This window comes from Haliotis asinina, chromosome 11 (assembly GCF_037392515.1).
Source record: "Haliotis asinina isolate JCU_RB_2024 chromosome 11, JCU_Hal_asi_v2, whole genome shotgun sequence".
NCBI classification, from domain to species: domain Eukaryota; kingdom Metazoa; phylum Mollusca; class Gastropoda; order Lepetellida; family Haliotidae; genus Haliotis; species Haliotis asinina.
Genome location: NC_090290.1, coordinates 33,627,023 through 33,644,259, shown reverse-complemented (window position 1 = coordinate 33,644,259; position 17,237 = coordinate 33,627,023). Strand labels below are relative to the sequence as shown.

The window sequence follows — 17,237 nt, the reverse complement described above, 5'->3', positions numbered from 1 at the left end:
AAATTGAAAAATATGAGATTTCTTTATTATTATTGTTCAAACTTGTTCAAAAGCTGGGCCCAGTTACAATTCATTCATTCATTCATTCAAAAGCGCCACTATGTTTCAATTCGTTCAGTCAAAAGCGCCACTATGTTACAATTCGTTCAGTCAAAAGCGAGACCATGTTACAATTCGTTCAATCAAAAGCGAGACCATGTTACATTTCGTTCAGTCAAAAGCGCCACTATGTTACAATTCGTTTAGTCAAAATCGAGACCATGTTACAATTCGTTCAATCAAAAGCGAGACCATGTTACATTTCGTTCAGTCAAAAGCGCCACTATGTTACAATTCGTTTAGTCAAAAGCGAGACCATGTTACAATTCGTTCAATCAAAAGCGAGACCATGTTACATTTCGTTCAGTCAAAAGCGCCACTATGTTACAATTCGTTCAATCAAAAGCGCCGCTATGTTACAATTCGTTCAATCAAAAGCGTCACTGTTACAATTCGTTCAATCAAAAGCGAGACCATGTTACAATTCGTTCAGTCAAAAGCGCCACTATGTTACAATTCGTAAAAGCGGCACCATTCATTCATTCATTCATTTATTCATTCATTCATTGACTGGCGACGTGTCGTCTAAGGCGCCATTAAGCACGCCCCAAGCCTATGATCAATCAGGAACCCCGGATCGGCCCGGTTATAGTCCTGTGTTTGACATGACATCTCCCGGCTTTTACCTTCACTGCTGTGGATTTTCTACGCGCATTGATCTCAAGCGGCCACATATAAATACTTCCCAAAAGGGTCAATACACTTATTTAGGGGGTTCTCAAGGAAGCTGTGGATTATACATTCGGCGAACGATCTACAGTTTTTATCCTAACTGAACCTCACATGCGGTTTCACCGAGGACAAGATCGCTAAGTACTGCTTCCGGACATGTGAAGAGTAAACCGATGCTTGCGGCCAGGATTGAATTCGGCCAATTTCTCAGCACTATTCACGACGTCATTTCAAGGATAACCAGTTCACGTCTAATAAAGTGTTAAATACCATGCTGTTTCAATGATATTTAACGACAACGGTTATATAAATGTTTACTCATTCCACATGTTCACTGGAATTCCACCTGGATATTTTGCTCAGTAATGAGAAGATATTTTCAAAATAACTGTCATGACAGTTTGATCAAATCGCCATGGTGTGGTAACGTTACAGCCGCGCCACAGCGGGCTTCAAACAAAATGTATTACCCATGAAAATGTGCTGTTTAAGGAAAATGTAACAAAAACTGATAACACGGCCAAATACAAGTTTCGATGGTACCAACATGTTTGATAATCTGGTGGCAAGGTCAGTATGGCTACCAATGACATTATTTGTGTCGAGATTGAGGCAGTTGGATATTCCCGTGGTTTATGCTCTAAATATTGGCCTGGATAAAGCTATTATCCAATACTGAAGACAGAGTTGTTTATTAAGTCTAAAACCTGCTAACGCCACTTCGTCTTGGCATCATACATCCAGCAGCATCACCGTCGTTCCATTCTATGCTCTTACAATGACCAACAACGTTTCCTACAACGGTCAGCAACAACGACAGAGGCACGACACCATACGTCCACCTAGCCACAATGTCACCTCTAACCGTCATCACTTCAACCACTGCCACGAAAACCACATCGTGATACGACTACTACAACCAAAACGTCCAACATAAAAATAAATTGATATAGCCTACCATATTCAGAGTTGATTGTACTATCCCGACTAGATCATGAACTGACTGTATAAGTATCTTTGCGAACATATTTGCGTATCCTGTCGCCATGTTGTACACGTCAGAAATGCATGCAAAGACAAGTCAAATTTTCACTAGGAAAAAATTCAAACATATGATAAAAGTGAAAATATGGAATTCTACATGGCATTACTGCAAGTTACTGATGGGCCTGGGGCAAGGGGGTAGCATTGTGGTTAAAGTGTTTGTTCGTCACGCAGATGACACTGTTTCGATTCCCCCACATGGGTAAACGTCTGACGCCCATTTCTGGCGTCCCCTGCCGTGATATTGCTGGAATATTCCTAAAGCGGCGTAAAGCTAAATTCATTCACTCGCTGATGGGTGAAATTAAAAATGTATTCCACGTGTGTACCATGAAACGTTTTGAAAGCTTATTTCAAAACCATGGCACTCAACACGGCTAACAAATGCTCCCATCATAGTAACTACTGAAAATGAGATTTAAAAAAATAATAAACTTCCTGTGCATCGATACAGTTACAGAAGTTCAGCTTCAACAACAATCTGCACCAACGTACACCGATACATTGTTAGTTCCTAAATCAAAAGTGTGTTTTGTAATAAACTTGGCACTGTTTGTATGGCTGTAAAGAGACCCGTTTGCCATGTGTGACTTGTGCCCCAGGCGCTGTGCAGAGCTGTCATCTTGTTGGGCGTACTTGGATTAAGTCGCGATCACGTTTTGTCTGATTGCCCTCTGGTTCTGAATTTTTCACATTTCGTTTTTTTTAAATGTGCAGTTTATTTTCTGACGTCATAAAAACATTTCAACATCCTTTCAGTGTGATCTAATTATCCATGCTGCAGTTAGGTGTAGGAGGAAGCAGATTGGTGCGTATTCTGGGAGTTATTGCATAAAGCGTTAAATTTCCCCTCTTTCGGTATCTTTAGTTTTCATAGTATTCGGCTTGACATAAAAGTTACCTCCTATCCTTGCAACATGGTTCATGGCCTATTTGATGAATACGACCACAAGCACACCTACTGCGACTACACTGAAAACGGAGTATTTGTGGGCATCAGATTTCAACCAAGAACGATGCTGTGAAGCTGTAGGTAGGTTCATGAAGCGCGCGCGCACGCACGCACGCACGCACGCACGCACACACACACACACACGCACACACACATGCACACACACATGCACACACACCTCACTCTCCCTCTCTCTGTAGGTAGGTAGGTAGGTTCATGAAGCACACAGACACAGACACATGCACACACACACACACATGCACACACACATGCACACACACCTCACTCTCCCTCTCTCTGTAAGTAGGTAGGTTCATGAAGCCCACATATCTCTCTCTCTCTCTCTCTCTCTCTCTCTCTCTCTCTCTCCACACACACACACACTCACATCTACGACAACTGATGTGCATGCTTAGCTATGATCAGAAATGTTATCTTATCTTAACTCTCCTTTTATCCATTCAAAATGTATATTTGGTAATTTCAGCCTCACGAAGTAAGTGCGACGTCAGCTTGACATAGACTGTCGGTCGCTTACCGTGATCATTGATTCATCAACATGACAGCTATGAAGTGGCATACAGGTAAGTCAGACGTTTACCATTTATTTCTCATAACGGTGATGTTACCATTTATTTCACATAACGGTGATGTTACCTTTTATTTCACATTACAGTGATGTTACCATTCATTTTTATATAATTGGTGTCACCATTTGTTTTATGTAACAGTGTGGGTGGATTAGCCTCGTGGTTAAAGCGTTCGCTAAATTCCTCAGATGGGTACTATGTGTGAGGACCATATCTGGTGTCCCCCGCCGCCATACTGCTGGAATATTGCTGAAAGGGGCGTAAAACCAAACTCGTATAATAGTGATGTTACCATTGACTTTGTATAACAGTGATGTTACCACTGACTTCGTATAAAGGTGATGCTACCATTGACTTCGCATAAAGGTGATGCATCCATTGACTTCGTATAACAGTGAAGTTACCATTGATTTCGTATAAAAGTGATGTTACCATTGACTTCGTATAAAAATGATATAGCCATTAACTTCGCATAACAGTGATGCTACGATCGATTTCGTATGAGAGTGAAGGTACCTTTGACTTCGTATAACAGTGATATGCTACCATTGACTTCATATAACTGTGATGTTACCATTAACTTCGCATAACAGTGAAGTTACCATTGACTTCGTAAAACAGTGATGTTACCATTGACTTCGTATAAAGGTGATGCTACCATTTACTTCGTATAAAAGTGATGCTACGATTGATTTCGTATAAAAGTGATGTTACCATTGCCTTCGTATAAAAGTGATGTTACCATTGCCTTCGTATAACACTGATGCTACTATTGATTTCGCATGAGAGTGAAGTTACCTTTGACTCCGTATAACAGTGATATGCTACCATTGACTTCATATAACAGTGATGTTACCATTAACTTCGTATAACAGTAAAATCACCATTGACTTCATATGACAGTGAAGTTACCATTGACTTCGTATGGTGTCATATGACATTGATGTTACCATTAACTTCGTATAAAGGTGATGCTACCATTTACTCCGTATAACAGTGATGTTACCATTGACTTCGCATAACACTAAAATTACCATTTACCTCGTGTAACGGTGATGGTGACCACTGACTTCGTATAACACTGATGTTACCATTGACTTCGTATAACAGTGATGTTACCATTGACTTCGTATAACACTGATGTTACATTTGACTCCGTGTGACAGTGATGTTACCATTGACTTCGTATAACACTGATGTTACATGTGACTCCGTGTAACAGTGATGTTACCATTGACTTCGTATAACACTGATGTTACATGTGACTCCGTGTAACAGTGATGTTACCATTGACTTCGTATAACACTGATGTTACCATTGACTTCGTGTAGCAGTGATGTTACATGTGACTCCGTGTAACACTGATGTTACCATTGACTTCGTATAACACTGATGTTACATGTGACTCGGTGTAACAGTGATGTTACCATTGACTTCGTATAACACTGATGTTACCATTGACTTCGTATAACAGTGATGTTACCATTGACCTCGTATAACAGTGATGTTACCATTGACTTCGTATAACAGTGATGTTACATGTGACTCCGTGTAACACTGATGTTACCATTGACTTCGTATAACAGTGATGTTACCATTGACTTCGTATAACAGTGATGTTACATGTGACTCCGTGTAATAGTGATGCTACCATTGGCTTCGTAGAACAGTGAAGTTACCATTGACTCCGTATAAAAGTGATGTTACCATTGACTTCGTTTAACAAGGCAGTTATCGTTTACTGCGGATAACAATGCTGTTTACTTCTTAAAATTATGATTCTGCTATAAATTTTGTACATCAGTGATGTTACCCTTTACATCGCGTCGCAGCTCGTTTAACAGTGTATGTGCTCATAAACAAATGACAACAAACGAAGGGGCAACACATAATCTCACAATTACAAGGAAGGGGGAGGAAAAACGACATTCAGCTTTATTTGTGGTCTTGTTAATTATTTTGCTTGAAGCCGGCAGGAATTTTTGTCGGAAGGAGCCGGTGGCATAGGGGTTTGTATTCTGACTGGATTCCTGACTGCACTTCATTGACAGGTTCTTGGTGCTCCAGTCGAATTCACCATCGTCTTTGTTGGTTTTAGAATGTGCTATAACCTTTCTTCCACGATATTTGGTAACTACAACCATAGGTACCTTAACAATACGCACATAAGGTTGAAACTGGAGGACCACTTTGGGTACAGACAGTACACAGAACGTCACGGGGCATGGCTGGTTAAGGGGATGTGATAGTCCAGTGGTTAAGGCCTTGACTCATCTCTCTGAAGACCCGGGTTCGATTCCCCCGATGGGCAGGATGTATTAAGCCCATTTCTGGTGTCCCATTGCCGGAGTATTGTTAAAAGCGGCACAAAACTAGACTCACTCATTCATGGCTGTGAGAATAGACACAATCGGTATGGACTTGATTCTCCAGTAGCTGGTTTGTAAGGGCGTGAGAAACACCTCACTCACGTTTGTGATATATTATCTATCACATATCTCCTGGTTTCAGAACGTATCTACACGGCGTTCGTTTGTAAGATACTGTTTGAAGTAGCTCGTCAGATAAATGGCATTTTGTGACCCGTAAAGTAATCTCTGTTCAGTTTGTTTTTGATGTGTGGGCTACGCTCTCGGGACGCCCCATGTTGATAATACTCTACATTGGGAGTGTAACGGTTTTTATCATACACATATACCGATTTAGATAATATACGGCCAGGATACCTTCACCCAGTCCACATGATCTCATTAGGTGGCACCGTTATTTTGTCATGGCCTGGATCATGATTTCCGATTTTATGTAACAGTCCATCAATTACGGATGCGCTGAAGGGACCTGGTGAAATACTGCAGATACTAAGTTGAGAGCTCAGCAAACTATACATATGGAAATTAATTAAGCAACACCAAATTCAAAGACACATAAAAACTTAACAAAGTTTAACGAAGTAATTTTGATGATTGATTATTCAATTTTGATGTATTGACATACAGCATGAGCTTTTCATGGGTTGATATGACGCGCGTGAAGCTTGCACAGCGCACGTGCATTGCTTTAACCTCAACTTTCGAAAAATGCACTTTTTCCCTGGGGTGTTTACAAGCGCAGGTTGTCGATTGCATTCGGTTTTTCATTCATTTCAATGTCATGGCACGTAGGAAATTATCAGAGGCCACTCGTTGGCAAATAATCGGCATGAGGAATGCTGGTATGTCTCTAAGACAAATCGGGACTCAAATCGGACGACATCATTCCATAATTTCAAAACTTTTGAAAAAATACCGGGCCACTAATGAAGTTAAAGACCTGCCTAGACCAGGAAGACCCAGGAAGACCACAGTCCGGGAGGACAGAGCTTTACTGAGACTTGTACGGCGCAGGTCCTTCGACTCGAGCTCTCGGTTGAGACAGGAGTGGCTTCCAGGGAGACCCATCTCGAACAGGACTGTTCGGAATCGTCTGAAAGCTGCAGGATACCGGGCAAGGAGGCCAATCAAGCGACCCAGACTGTCTCCAGCCCATAAGGCAGCCCGACTGGCCTGGTGTAATGACCGTTTGCACTGGAACATTGCCTCTTGGAGGAAGGTCCATTTCTCAGATGAGAGCCGGTTCTTGCTGCACATGGTGGACGGTCGTACTCGGGTCTGGAGGCAGAGGAACACAGCAATGGCTCCACGGAACATCCAGGAGACTGTGGCCTTTGGGGGAGGTTCCGTTATGGTATGGGGGTGCATTTCCATGAACTGCAAGTTGGATATCATTACCATCCGTGGCAACCTTAACGGTGTTCGTTACCAACAGGAGGTTCTTGACAGGGCTGTGGTACCTCATTTTGAGAACCATCCTCTGGCAACGAGACCCATATTTATGGACGACAATGCTAGACCTCACAGGGCGCATGCTGTAAATGATTTTTTGCGGCAAAATGCAATTGACAGAATTCCATGGCCTGCCATGAGCCCTGACCTCAACCCCATTGAACATTTGTGGGACTTTATTGGCCGTCGTGTGAGGCAGAGAGACCCACCAGTCCATAATCTCAACGAATTGACGGCTGCCCTGCATGAGGAGTGGAACAGGATCCCCCAGAATCAGATCCGGAGACTCATCCAAGGAATGAGGAGGCGTCTGGAATCGGTGGTGCGTGCGCAGGGAGGACACACTAGATATTGATGAAAGTCGGTGTGCAGACTCTCAGATGACTGTTCTTTCTTTCCATGTGACATTTGTGTTAATACACCTGACAACAACGTCTGTGGATGAATAGTAAATTGTGTCCATTTTTTCATGAATTTAAGACAGTTTTAAGAATTTGGATTTCGTTGCAATAAAGCAAAGTCTTGATACTTTTTCCCTTTAAGTTGTTTGTCAGAGATCGTCTGTTGAATAAAAAAGTGTCAAACTATATCAACCCGGCATATTTTGATTGTCAGAACACTTCAAAGTTGCTCCAATAGAAAAAATTGGGGTGTTGCTTGATTAATTTCCAGGTGTATATATTGTGTGCTCAGGATAATCAATGATATGAATGTCCATGATAAATTTGGATATTTTTACATAGGCTCATCATAAGCACTAGTTACCTCCGACTTTTACATAGGCTCATCATAAGCACTAGTTACCTCCGACTTTTACATAGGCTCATCATAAGCACTAGTTACCTCCGACTTTTACATAGGCTCATCATAAGCACTAGTTACCTCCGACTTTTACATAGGCTCATCATAAGCACTAGTTACCTCCGACTTTTACATAGGCTCATCATAAGCACTAGTTACCTCCGACTTTTACATAGGCTCATCATAAGCACTAGTTACCTCCGACTTTTACATAGGCTCATCATAAGCACTAGTTACCTCCGACTTTTACATAGGCTCATCATAAGCACTAGTTACCTCCGACTTTTACATAGGCTCATCATAAGCACTAGTTACCTCCGACTTTGCATCGTTTCAATTATTCCAAAAGAGTTTGTCCATTTTAGCCAGCTGTCAAGCAAACATGTGTTGCAGTAATACCATAAGATGCTTAACACCATGTCGAGCGCTCAACATGCTAAGTTGTGCGCTCAAGATAACTGACTTGTCAAGATATACTAACTTGTGCGTTCAGTATATTAACTTGTGCATTCGAGACACAACAAGTGCGCTCAAGATAAATTATATACTGAGGGATCGCTAGTGGTCTCACATGATCCCTCATTTGTTTCCCTCAGTATATTTCATCAGTTATTAGACCCGTGGAGGTCCGGGGTAGAACAGGCCTTCACCAACCCATGCTTGCCATAAAAGGCGACTATGCTTGTCGAATTTCGGGAGCGACTGGTCTCAGGCTCTCTGACTTCGTTGACACGTCATCGGTTCCCAATTGCGCAGATCGATGCTCATGCCGTTGATCACTTAATTGTCTGGCCTTGACTCGATTATTTACAGACCGCCGCCATATAGCTGGATTATTGCTGAGTGCGGCGTAAAACTAAACTCACTCACTCATCAGTTATTAAGATGATTTTTTCATTTATCTACATTTATCTGCAGACTGTGGTACTGTGTAACCCTGGTACGCATGAGTCCATCAGACATCGGGGGTGGTAGGAGAGCCTAGTGGTTAAAGCGTTCGCCCCTCACGCCGAAGACCTGGGTTCAATTCCCCACATGGGTACAATGTGTCAGTGAGTTTGAGTGAATTTTAGTTTTACGCCGCTTTTAGCAATATTCCAGCAGTATCACGGCGGGGGACACCAGAAAATTGGCTTCACCCATGTGGGCAATCGAACCCGGGTCTTCGGCGTGAGGAGCGAACGCTTTAACCACTAGGCTACCCCACAGCCCTGGTACAATGTGTGAAGTCCATTTCTGGCGTGATACTTGCTTGAATACTGCGTAAAATCATACTCACTAACTCAGTCAACGGGCCTCTTTGGCATTGTTGTGTTTTATTGGTTTTGTTTGGCTGGCTGTGGGCTGGTTAGTGGGCTGGTTGGCTTGCTGGTTGAGTGGTTGTTGTTCCACCTTTAATGGGAAAGTGTAGAGTCTGCAGATAGAGGGAAATCTGTTCTGTGTGAACATGGATTATATACGAAGAAATCCAATTAATCCTAAAGATTGGGTTCCGACTAAAATATTCTTATTTATAAATACATATATACGTAATAATTGTCCGTGAAATCAGGGAGGGTGGGAATAACGAGGGTTTACCGAGTACAGAAGGAATGGAAGCCGACAGACATATCATTGTCAAGCGTAACCCGACTCCACTCCTGAGGGCGAGTTGCTGATCAAAACGATCGCTCGTGACGCCAAAGCCAAAGGCTAGGGTTTGATTCTCCACACAGGCACAATTTGTGAAGCTCACTTGGTCTGTCCCCCGCCATACAATTCAAGAAATGTTGCTGAAGACGGAAGAGTATTGTTTTCTGCGAACTTGGTAACCCCTCCTGACTTTGATGACGTTGATGCACATCTTACCCATTTGAGATTGTTTGCGAAAATAAAATGTCTAGAAAACTGAGATCCTGGAAAAGAAGGCTCTCATGTCGACAATATATTATTGTGTCTGTCTGGATTGAAAAGGGAAGCTTGAAAATCGAGATATACTCGACATAAGAGACCCACAGCTTTCTCAAAACTACTTTTGTCTGTATACAGTGCCTTTCCGCGCAGTATATAAGCAAAGTAATTTATCATTGGATTCTGTTTCTATCAGTTTTAAACACATTTCGACAACATCAATGACGAGACTCGAAATGTGAACACAGAGTAGACAAATGATTATTTTGTTTTCACTCCCTCGCCGCTTTGTTTTGCACGATATGGTAAAAGGGTTGTTTGTTGAAACCGTAGAATCTTGCTGCTGAGGTTATCATTTAATGGAAATTTCTTTTTTGATTAACAAATATAAAACAGCTCCAGATAGCGTGAGATAAGGCTTCACGGTCCTCCGAGTAAATATTACGTAAAATCTCCATACCGGTTTCCACTGTTGAGATATCGCGGGTTTTGATGTTTTAAATGTCAGAGCATACATGCTGAATCAGGAGATACAAGGTTGTTCTGACCTCTCATCTGAGTACAGTTGTCGTGCGGCAGGTGTGTTGGATGATAGGCTGGGGTGGGGATTGTGTTCTGACGCCTCATCTGAGTACAGTTATCAATGCGGCAGGTGTGTGTGGGGGTTGATAGGCTGGGGTGGGGAGTGTGTTCTGACCCCTCATCTGAGTACAGTTGTCATGCGGCAGGTGTGTGGGTTGGTAGGCTGGGGTGGGGAGTGTGTTCTGACCCCTCATCTGAGTACAGTTGTCTTGCGGCAGGTGTGTGGGGGGGTTGATAGGCTGGGGTGAGGAGTGTGTTCTGACCCTTCATCTGAGTACAGTTGTCATGCGGCAGGTGTGTGGGGGAGTAGGCTGGGGTGGGGAGTCTGTTCTGACCCCTCATCTGAGTACAGTTGTCTTGCGGCAGGTGTGTGGGTTGGTAGGCTGGGGTGGGGATTGTGTTCTGACCTCTCATCTGAGTACAGTTGTCATGCGGCAGGTGTGTGGGTGGGTAGGCTGGGGTGGAGAGTGTGTTCTGATCCCTCATCTGAGTACAGTTGTTAATGCGGCAGGTGTGTGGGTGAGTCGGCTGGGGTGGGGAGTGTGTTCTCACCCCTCATCTGAGTACAATTGCCATGCAGGGTGTGTTCTGCCCCCTCATCTGAGTACAGTTGGCAATGTGGCAGGTGTGTGAGTAGGACTGGCCCCGACGCCTGAGGCACCGGAGCTGGAGTTGATTTGTCTTAGAATTGGTCGTGTAGTCAGACTCGCTGGCTTTGCTGACTGTTGTCATCGTATCCTATGCGCGTGCGTATGTGTGGGACACGCCATGGGGGTAATTAAAAACTATAAATAGCGGTGTTAAACTACGTTTCCGTCACAACGTGACGGTGGGGATCGTTCGGGGAGAGTTACCGTAGTTCCAACCATCACACTTTGACACACTATCAATCTGGCGCGATATGAACAAACAGTCAACAACTTTCTGTCTTCCCTCACGTGGTGTTTCTGTCAATTAACACCCTCACTTATACCTGAAATCTTACGTCATACGACCAGTGATTCACGTTAGCCCGATCTAAATTGACATTTCCGTTCGCAAATACGACAATAGTTTGCTAACATATACGTTATTCATCTCATACATATTTACATTCAATACTTGAATAAAATGTCACTCCACACTTAATTGGTACAATTAATAAACAAACCATCTGCACCTTCTGTGGCTGATTCATGTACATGGAAATGTTATTGTCACCCAAGTTGTGCATGTAGGCATTGGCTTACCATGGCAGAAATTGCAGCGATATATTTGTATTATATATAACGTACTGTAATAGTAGTAGCAGTAGTAGTGTTTGTAGTAGTAATAGTAGTAGCAGCAGTAGTAGTAGTAATGTTTGTAGTAGTACTAGTAGTAGCAGTAGTTGTAGTGTTTGTAGTAGTAGTAGTAGCAGCAGCAGCAGCAGCAGTAGCAGTGTTTGTATTAGTAGTAGTAGTAGTTTTTGTAGAAGTAGTTTTTGTAGTAGTAGTTTTTGTTGTAGTAGTAGTAGTAGTAGTAGTAGTTGTCGTTGGTGAAGCAACAGCAGTAGTAATAGTAGTAGTTGTAGTAGCAGTAGTAGTAGTAGTTGTCGTTGGTGAAGCAACAGTAGTAGTAGTTGTCGTTGGTGAAGCAACAGTAGTAGTAGTTGTCGTTGGTGAAGCAACAGCAGTAGTAGTAGTAGTAGTAGTAGTAGTAGGAGGAGGAGGAGGAGGAGGAGGAGGAGGAGGAGGAGGAGGAGGATAACTTGTGCGGAGTCCAGAAAGTAGGTTTAGGGTACGACAACTGCACATATTTCAACTGAAATTGTCGTAATCGTACAGTTGCTGTGGAGAAAGGCCCTGAGCCAAGCGCTACGATAGATCAGATATAACATAAAACAGTATTATATATCTAGGTATAATATCTTGGTATTTGTTTAAAAGGGAAACTCTGACTTCACTGTATAAGGGAATGTAGAATGTGCTGCATCATCAGTTTTTGTCGTTGCAGTTAGAACATATCCGTCATAGGCGGATCTACAGGGGATGCTGGATTGCGAGCCCCTCTTTTTTGTCCTGAAATTTTTTTAAATGACCATTGAAACTCGGGTGAAAATGAAGTGTGCATCCCCTCCTCTCCCCCTCCCTTCTCAATTCTCAATAGTGTGCACCCATCTTTCTAAAAAGCTGTATCAGTCCATGTCCGTTTATCTATTTGTAAGTTCTCACACCTTCCAGTCTCTAATTTTAAGGGGAAAAACTCCACACCTAAAGAATGCAAATGGCTCATATTGCTTCACAAGTAACTTTCACACATACAGTCCAATTTATAAGTTCTGTATACTCGTAGTTTATTTCTTCCTATTTCGTTCTGTCTACTTTCTCTCTGTCATTGTTCCTTCCTTCCTGCCATTCTTATGTCTCTTCGCTTCACTGTGTCAAACACATATTTCTTTAACAATGCTTAGCATCAGTATCAAAATAATGGAATTTCTTATGCTCCCTCTTGTTCCAGTTCCACTTGTTCCTCTGTACAAGTTGTCTGCCTATAAAAATACAGCTCTGTTCGTTTTGATTTCTTTCATGATGTTTTCCACTATCTCACAGTCGGTAAGCTGCACGCTAGCTGTCGCTGTGTTGCTGCATTGGGCGGGTACCTCCCGACAACTAGAAAATATTATATCATGGCTCTGTGTTGAACTACATTCACGGGTGATCTGCAAGCTGAGTCCCATACTCCAGTGTAGGCCAGAGCTGCATTCGGCCTAGAGTCTCGACCCAGTGCCCTACTTGCAGCTTTAGCCATCTAATCGTAGTCTACAAACTCTGCAATCTAAAGGCCGATGTAGTTGTAACAGTTCGTTGTCTCCGCGGTTTTATTTCAGCAGGTGAATGCTACAGAATATTGTGGAAATGGGGGAATCGTAAATGCGCAATCTTTGATTATCTGCCCATACAGCATGTATGGAGAGTATCTCACGGTATCGAGAAATCTTCTTCTTCTTCTTCAGCTAATAGAACCACGTCATCTGCATAGGCTAGGATTCCGTTTTTTTCTCTTTCCATCTATAGATATCCCGATATCCAGATTTCTTATTACATTTATGGGGTGATTAATGCGCAGGTTAAAAAGGAGTGGAGATAAGACGCTGCCCTGTTTCAGTCCCGCATCTATAAAGTGACAGCTAGTCAGTCTTGTTACCATTTAACCGCACGCAATCTTTAATCTTAAAGTGAATGGCGAACAAAACTTGGAATGTCTTGCCGTTTAGTCTCAGGTCCCAGATCGGCCAATTTGTTCCATGGAATATTTCTGTCTATAGACTCAAATGTATCCGGGAGCGGTGGGGTAGACTAGAGGTTAAAGTGTTCGTTAGTCACGCCGAACACCCGGGTTCTATTCCCCATATGGCTAAAGTGTGTGAAGTCCATTTCTTGTGAAAGCAGTGAGTGTAGGTTTGCGCGAATCAATGTTGCGTCATGGTCCCCAAATCTTCAACCCAAGCACTAATTCCCTTGTTTAACACACCACAGTAGAGCTCATGTACTGAAAGACATGGGGTCCCCGGCGCGATCGTTGACGACTTGGGAATTGGGCTTACTATTCCTTTTCCCCATTTATGCGGTACAAGTCCTGCATTAAAACACACAATGAACAGTCTTTGTAGTAGAAGTTTAATATCCAAGGTGATATTGTCGTATCTGGTTACCTTGCCCTATACTGGGCCACGTCTGCTCATATAATGTCATTATTCAATGTGATCTCATCTCCACTCTCCCCAGTCTGCAGACTCCCATATTCATGTCTCCCTGAGCTGTCCATCACAGCACTGTTCAACTGTGACCCGGTCCTCAAAGCGTTCGTACCGCTAAAATGATCGTAACTCCCATACATTTACAGAGACTTACGACTGTCGTAGCACTCCGATTGCTTTGAGGAACGGGGCCCAGTGTACGCTATCTTCGGGGTTTTTATGACGACTTATCTTACCTCACACATAAATGCCGTTTTCTGATTGGCTAAGCGCCCTTCTATTATTTCTAATGTACCTCACTTACATTGAGGTACATTTGGAACAATGTGCCTCGGTTCCAATGGCAACTCATTCTGTACTTCGTGGTAGTACTGCTTTATCTCGAATAACATTGAATCACGCACGGTGCGGAGAAATTACCGATGTTTTGCGAATGCAAATCGATAGATGTGAGATAACTCTAAGTCTGTTTTTCTTGTGTCGTCTGCAAAATTTAGAGATGGCTACGAAGAGATTTGTCCCGCATTGCAATGAACAAAGCTTCACAAAACTTTCAAATGTAGCCCATGTGAATATTCAGTAAAAACCAGCAAGATGCAAAATTCGAATCGTTTGAATCACACAGGTTGGCTGTTGTGTACGATCTGATAACCATGCTTCAAACAGTTGAAAATTAACATTTAGGTGTTCGGTAAAATAAATACGGTGTTCACTGGTCCCTAGGAGCCCATGGATTGATGTACCCTCGGTGTTTGTTTGTGTCCCTGTAACTATGTGTGAATGCTTGCGCTTATATCTTCATCGTAGTTTCTCAGCATCCGACAAATTGTTCCAAAGCTTCGTCATTCGTTTAAAGTCGTCTCTGTATATGTGACTATTTTGTGTTTGTGTCCTCATCGCTGTTTCTCAGCCTCATACAAACTGATCCAAAGCTTCTTCATTTCACCATGCTTTCTTTACTCGTCTCTTGCTGTTGTTTTCTGAATTAAGTAAAATCGTTCTTTTTACCTGTTCCCTATGCATGTCATTGAGAAATATCTACTAACTCATCACACTTTATCATACTTATATGTCTTCCTGTGATCTTGCGCTGCTTTCCAGATCTTCAATGACATCTCATACTATAATCTCAAAATATATATATTTACATTTATTATATTCGTCGTTCTCGGGCCAGAAAAACGGGAGACGGGTGCTGCTGTGGTCAATGACGTCAAAGCCTCTCGTCAGTGCAAGGACCTCCATCGATTGTCGGTTCGAATGGCTCCTTAGATATGGCCCCGATTTCTCGAAACAAACTTAAGTCTGAGTTTTGACTTAAGTTCAAGTTTTTGCACAAATTTGAGAAAACACAGAAACATGGATTTTCCAGAATGAAATCAGTATCAAACTCAAACTTAGTAGACAATCTGGTGGACAGATTTCTTTAGTGGTTTGAACTGTTTTATTTTAAACAATGCCGCTGAGTTAAAAATACAGCTGTTTCAAATTGTCAACTCAGTTTGAGATTTGAGTGAAAACTTAAGTTTGCTTCGAGAAATTGGGGCCTGATTGTGAACCTTGTCTTGTGCCACGGCACACTACTTTAACGCGCAACGTGTATCATTGAGTATTAACGTCAACTCTCCGAACGTAGTTGCGCGTGTAAGTCGAAATTGTACACTGGTTGGTCAGTTCCACTTTTGAAGTATTATTTTTCTGGGAGTGTTCATTTATGAAGATGAAATGATAGTTCAAACTTATGAAACGTCGGTTTCCCAACTAACAAATTCTTACAACGTTGTCACAACGTCTTTCTGTACACTCTCATTTACGTTGTCACAACGTCTTCCTGTACACTCTCATTTACGTTGTCACAACGTCTTCCTGTACACTCTCATTTACGTTGTCACAACGTCTTCCTGTACACTCTCATTCACGTTGTCACAACGTCTTCCTGTACACTCTCATTTACGTTGTCACAACGTCTTCCTGTACACTCTCATTTACGTTGTCACAACGTCTTCCTGTACACTCTCATTTACGTTGTCACAACGTCTTTCTGTACACTCTCATTTACGTTGTCACAACGTCTTTCTGTACACTCTCATTTACGTTGTCACAACGTCTTTCTGTACACTCTCATTTACGTTGTCACAACGTCTTTCTGTACACTCTCATTTACGTTGTCACAACGTCTTTCTGTACACTCTCATTCACGTTGTCACAACGTCTTTCTGTACACTCTCATTTACGTTGTCACAACGTCTTTCTGTACACTCTCATTTACGTTGTCACAACGTCTTTCTGTACACTCTCATTCACGTTGTCACAACGTCTTTCTGTACACTCTCATTTACGTTGTCACAACGTCTTCCTGTACACTCTCATTCACGTTGTCACAACGTGGCCTGGCGTTGTGATGTGTAATTTCTACCTGGCCACAAGGTCAAAGTTATTTGATGCTAACGTATTTTACGATTGTCTCAACGTTTTGTTTAACGCTAGTAGTTGCACAGGTTTCCCACCGTTTTAGTGAACAGTATACGTACATATGAGACAAAGCAGACATTTATTTCAATGATCAATTAGCATTTTGTTGTGGTCGTGTGTTTTCCAACATGTAGCTGAATAGTAAAGAAATAATCTCAAAGTGAAACGTGTTACAGAAAACTCTATCGTGACACCAACTTATCATTCTCTTCCCACAGGGGTTACTTGTCATATCTTCCTACCTAACCTCTGTTCTAATACGACCCTTTCATGGTGAGCGTGTTCAAGACTCGTGATTGGAGGCAATCAGATTTAGTAGTGCAATCAGTGACCTTGTTTCAAAAGTGATCGTTCGCAAGATCTCGGTTATTTCCGAATGCATCGTGAAAACTAGAACCACTTCCAGAGCGCGATACTCAAATGTTTCACAGAACTCAGTCATGTCATATTTGTTTCTCCGCATTGCTTGCATTTGTCAAGTTGAATCTAGGTCAATGTAACACGTATTCTGATTGGACAGAAAAAAGGGAAATAAATATGCTGCCATTTTTTGCCGCTAGGGGATTTTATGAGAACCGCGAAATATGGCTGTATTG

At 42.3% G+C, this 17,237-nt stretch overlaps 1 protein-coding gene across 1 annotated transcript in view; it reads left to right on the top strand.

Moving 5' to 3' along the window:
* The first annotated feature begins 3,285 nt into the window (after positions 1-3,285).
* LOC137256600 (ecdysone receptor-like) overlaps positions 3,286-17,237 on the top strand; it is a 129,803-nt gene continuing 115,851 nt past the window's right edge. The window contains exon 1 of the mRNA XM_067794478.1: positions 3,286-3,351. The gene's annotated coding sequence lies outside the window, so the exon portion shown is untranslated. The remainder of the gene's footprint in view (positions 3,352-17,237) is intronic.